This window comes from Glycine soja, chromosome 1 (genome assembly GCF_004193775.1).
Source record: "Glycine soja cultivar W05 chromosome 1, ASM419377v2, whole genome shotgun sequence".
In the NCBI taxonomy this organism is placed as follows: Eukaryota; Viridiplantae; Streptophyta; class Magnoliopsida; order Fabales; family Fabaceae; genus Glycine; species Glycine soja.
Window position 1 is genome coordinate 13,661,829 of NC_041002.1, and position 5,482 is coordinate 13,667,310.

Sequence of the window (5,482 nt, forward strand, 5' to 3'; positions counted from 1 at the left end):
ACTAGCAAAACCAAAGAACACTCCCCCCCATACTTAAACAACACATTGTCCTCAATGTAGCACAATTAAAAGATTAAAATCAATTAAATCATCAAAGAGAATCGGACAAGTGTAATAAAAGCAAAGAAGGAGATAGGAAAAGAAAAACTCCCTAAGTCATGGTGGAGGAAGAGTAGGGTGGAGTAAGGAAGTCTCTTCCACCACTACGTCCACTAAAGAAGGGTTCGTGAGGAATGGCTTAAGTCGATGTCCATTGACCTTGAAGCTCTTGTTTGTGGAGTCGCTTTTGATCTCAACTGTACCATAAGGAAAAACATTAGTAACAACAAAAGGACCAATCCACTTAGACCTCAACTTACCACTCATGAGTCCAAGCCTAGAATTATACAATAACACCTTTTGCCCAACCACGAAGTCTTTTTTAACTATCATGCTATCATGGAACTTCATGGTCTTTTCTTTGTAGAACTTGGCATTCTCGTAGGCTTCTAGGCGGATTTCATCTAACTCACTCAATTGCAACTTCCTTTCCTCGCCAGCTTGATCCATAGAGAAGTTGCAAGTCTTCACTGCCCAGTATGCTTTGTGCTCAATTTCCACTGGAAGATGACATGCCTTTCCAAAGACAACCCGATAAGGAGACATTCCTATGGGTGCTTTGTAGGCAGTCCGATGTGCCCAGAGAGCATCATCAAGCCTGGTACTCCAATCTTTCCTGCTTGGCTGCACAATCTTCTCTAGAATTCTCTTGATTTCCCTGTTAGAAATTTCTGCCTGTCCATTAGTCTGGGGGTGGTATGGTGTGGATACTCTGTGTACCACCCTGTACTTTTTAAGCAGGGCATGCATTGTCCTGTTGCAAAAATGGGTTCCTTGATCACTAAAAATTGCTTTAGGTACTCCAAACCTGCAAAATAGATTAGACCTGACAAAGTCTGCGGCAACTTTAGCATCATTAGTTCTAGTGGGCTTGGCTTCCACCCATTTTGAAACATAATCAACTGCAAGGAGAATGTAAACATAACCAAAAGAGACAGGAAAAGGACCCATGAAATCTATACCCCAGACATCAAACACCTCACAGAATAGCATAGGTTGCTGAGGCATTTGTTGTCGCCATGTAAGTGTATTTCCTGCTCTCTGACACTGCTCACAAGTGCTGCAGATCTTCCACGCATCTTTAAAGATGGTGGGCCAATAAAAACCACAATCAAGCACTTTGCGAGCTGTCCTTTGAACACCCAGATGACCTCCCGGTGCGGAAGAATGACAGAACTGCAGGACTGAGTCAGTCTCATGATCTGGAATGCACCGTCTAATGACCTGATCACTGCACAATTTCCACAAGTAGGGGTCATCCCAAATAAAATGCTTAGCATCACTTTTAATCTTATCTTTTTGGGCCTTAGATGCTAAGGGAGGAAAAACAGAGGCAACTAAATAATTGACAATGTTAGCAAACCAAGGAGTAGAAAGAGAGTCAGAAATACTATACAATATATACAAATGATCATCCGGGAAATCATCCCGAATAGGTGAATTTGCATCAGAGACACGTTCGATCCGACTCAAATGATCAGCAACTAGATTTTGTGCTCCGCTCCTATCACGGATCTCCAAGTCAAACTCTTGGAGCCAGAGCATCCATCGGATCAACCTAGGCTTAGAATCAGCCTTCTTCAACAAGTACTTTAGAGCTGCATGGTCAGTATAAACAATAATGCGAGTACCAAGCAAATAAGATCGAAATTTTTCAAGAGCAAAAACTATGGCTAGAAGCTCTTTCTCAGTAGTAGTATAATTTGCTTGGGCAGCATCTAAAGTCCTAGAAGCATAATATATCACCCTGGGCAATTTATCAATTTTCTGAGCAAGGACAGCCCCCAATGCATAATTTGATGCATCACACATAAGCTCAAAAGGGGCTGTCCAATCGGGTGCCTGGATGATGGGGGTGGTAGTCAACGCTCTCTTGAGGCAATCAAAAGCCTCTTTGCATCTGTCATTAAAGTCAAACTCCACCTCCTTTTGCAACAAGTTGGACAGTGGAAGGGCTACTTTGCTAAAATCCCTTATAAAGCGCCTGTAGAATCCTACATGACCAAGAAAAGATCGCACCTCTCGCACACAAGAGGGGTAAGGCAATTGTGAAATAACAGAAATTTTTGCAGGATCTACTTCAATACCCTTATTGGAAATAATGTGGCCTAAAACTATACCTTGCTCAACCATAAAATGACATTTTTCAAAATTTAGAACAAGGTTAGTTTCAATGCATCTATTCAAAACTTTTTCCAAACTATTCAAACAACCATCAAAAGAGGATCCATATACAGTGAAATCATCCATAAATACCTCTATGCAATTTTCTAAAAAATCACTGAAAATACTAATCATGCACCGCTGGAAGGTACCAGGGGCATTGCACAGGCCGAAAGGCATCCTCCTATAAGCAAAAGTGCCGAAGGGGCAGGTGAATGTGGTCTTTTCCTGATCCTCAGGAGCAATAGTAATTTGCATATAACCAGAAAAACCATCAAGGAAACAGTAGTGGGATTTACCTGCCAGGCGTTCAAGCATCTGGTCAATGAATGGCAGGGGAAAATGGTCCTTTTTGGTAACCTGGTTCAGCCTCCTATAGTCAATGCAGACTCTCCAACTGTTCTGCACCCGAGTAGGAATCAACTCCTCCTTCTCATTTCTGATCACTGTGAGGCCAGTCTTTTTCGGGACTACCTGGACGGGACTCACCCATTGGCTATCGGAGATAGGATAAATGATTCCAGCTTGCAAAAGCTTGGTTATCTCCTTCTTTACTACATCAAGAATCATCGGGTTGAGTCTTCTCTGTGGTTGTCTTACTGGTTTAGCTCCATCCTCTAAATTTATTCGATGCATACATGTGGATGGGCTAATACCAGGAATGTCCGCCAGGGTCCAGCCTATAGCCTTCTTATGCTTCTTGAGAACTGACAACAACTTCTCCTCTTGTTCATCAGCAAGGGAGGCAGATATAATCACTGGAAAACTCTTGCTATCATCCAAGTAAGCGTATTTTAAATTTGATGGCAGAGGCTTCAATTCTGGTGTGGTCGGCTGGACAGTGGTAGAAGGAGATGGTTTCTCAGCCTTTACCTCATAAAGAAAGTCAGAGGTATGCGTACTTCCTGAAACATGGTTAGTCCTATCTGACTCTATAAAATCAATCTCAAGAGGTAAAACACCACCACCAGGCATGCAATCAATATCACTCTCAGACTCACTCTCAGCATCAAATTTAGACATATGATCAAGTACAATTTCAGACTCAATGCATGAAGAGTGAGAGGCATGCAGATTAGAATAAAGATCAGTCATGTATTCATCAACAACATGGTCAATTATTTCAGCACGAAATACAGAAAGATCTTCAGATGGGTATTTCATAGCATCCAGAATATTAAAATGAACAGTTATGTCACCAAATTCCATAGACAGTGTGCCTGCATAAACATCTATCTTAGTTCTAGCAGTTTTCATAAAGGGTCTTCCTAGAATGATGGGAACTGATCCTTGAGAAAATCCATCTTCCATATTCAAAATATAAAAATCAACAGGGAAAATCAGTTCACCAACTCTAACTAAGACATCTTCTATGAAACCAACAGGGTAGGCAACACTTCTATTAGCTAAATGAATTACCACATCAGTTGACTGCAAGGGGCCTAGAGATAGAGGATTAAAAATAGACAGAGGCATAACACTAACAGAAGCTCCTAAATCTAGCATGGCATTGTCAAACTTACTATTCCCTATGATACAAGGTATGCTGAATGTACCTGGATCTTTGCATTTTTCAGGAATTTGAGGAACAGATTTACCAATCAATGCGGAGACATTTCTGCCCATGCTAATTCGTTCACTTCCTTTAAGCTTCCGCTTATTAGTGCACAGCTCCTTCAAGAATTTGGCATATCTTGGAATTTGCTTTATTGCATCCAACAGAGGTATGTTTACTTCTACTTTTCTAAACGTTTCCAAGATCTCTTTCTCTGCCTCTTCCATTTTTTTGTTGGAAACTGCTCTTGGAGGGAATGGAAGAGGGGGAATGTGCTGCTTCTGCAAATCAGAATTACCTGTGGAAGAAGATTCACCTGCACAGAAATTGTTAGGTAGATTTTTGTCATCACCTTTTTCTGGAATAGAGTGAAGTTTGGCAGGTTCATTTGCAGATGAGGAAGGTGCTACGGGTTGAGGTCCTTGACACTGCTTTCCCGACCTCAATGAAATGGCACTGACATTTTTGGGGTTTTGGACAGCTTGAGAAGGCAGCTTGTCAGAATTCTGGGATTGTTGTTGATTCAATTGAGTAGCTAATTGTCCCATCTGATTGGTTAAGCTCTGAATGGAGGCTCTGGTCTCTTGCTGAAACTGCATGTTCTGCATAGTCATTTGCCTCACAAGTTCTTCGAGGGAAGGTTGTGGAGGGGCCTCAACTGTTGGCTGTTTCTGGGGTTGTTGCTGTTGTTGGATTGGTGGAGGAATGTATGGTCTGCTTGGGCCAACAACATTTTGGAAGGAAGGAGCAGGCTGCTGTTGTTGTTGCTGAGGGCTGGACCATTTGAGGTTAGGGTGATTCCTCCATCCAGGGTTGTATCTATTGCTGGAAAGGTCATAATTGTTCTGCTGTGGTTGATTTTGCTGTTGAGGTTGAGGAGGTCTATTGTAAATATTTGCAGCATAAGCTTCAGGCTGCTCAATTGCTCCAGGTTGCTGCATGGAAGGGCAAAGGTCTGTATGGTGGTCAGCAGAGGAGCACAAACCGCAAACCCTTGCGACAGGTACAGATTTCTGATTCAAGGCCAGCTGGGTTACCAAGTTGACCAACGCATCCAGTTTGCCTTCAAGCTTCTTAGTTTCAGATGATGCAAATGGGTTTGTAGCTACCTCATGCACTCCTCTAATGACTATGGCATCATTTCTGGCACTAAACTGCTGGGAGTTGGAGGCCATCTTCTCAATTAAATTTCTGGCTTCAGCAGGAGTCATGTCTCCAAGGGCTCCACCACTGGCAGCATCTATCATACTTCTCTCCATATTACTGAGTCCTTCATAAAAGTATTGGAGAAGAAGCTGTTCTGAAATCTGATGGTGGGGGCAACTGGCACATAGTTTCTTAAATCTCTCCCAGTACTCATACAGGCTCTCTCCACTGAGTTGTCTAATACCTGAGATATCCTTCCTGATGGCTGTGGTCCTGGAAGCAGGGAAAATTTTTTCTAAGAATACTCTCTTAAGGTCATCCCAGCTCGTGATGGACCTTGGAGCAAGGTAATACAGCCAGTCCTTTGCCACTCCCTCTAATGAGTGAGGAAAAGCCTTCAGAAATATGTGATCCTCTTGGACATCTGGGGGTTTCATGGTGGAGCAGACAATGTGAAATTCTTTCAAATGTTTGTGCGGGTCTTCACCTGCAAGGCCATGAAACTTTGGAAGCAAATGA

General features: G+C 42.5%; 1 non-coding gene across 1 annotated transcript; it reads left to right on the forward strand.

Annotated features, from left to right (window-relative positions):
• Positions 1-5,122: 5,122 nt before the first annotated feature.
• Positions 5,123-5,229, forward strand: LOC114368386. Its single transcript, XR_003657332.1, has one exon. It is a non-coding gene; the product is annotated as a small nucleolar RNA R71 (small nucleolar RNA).
• Positions 5,230-5,482: the final 253 nt, after the last annotated feature.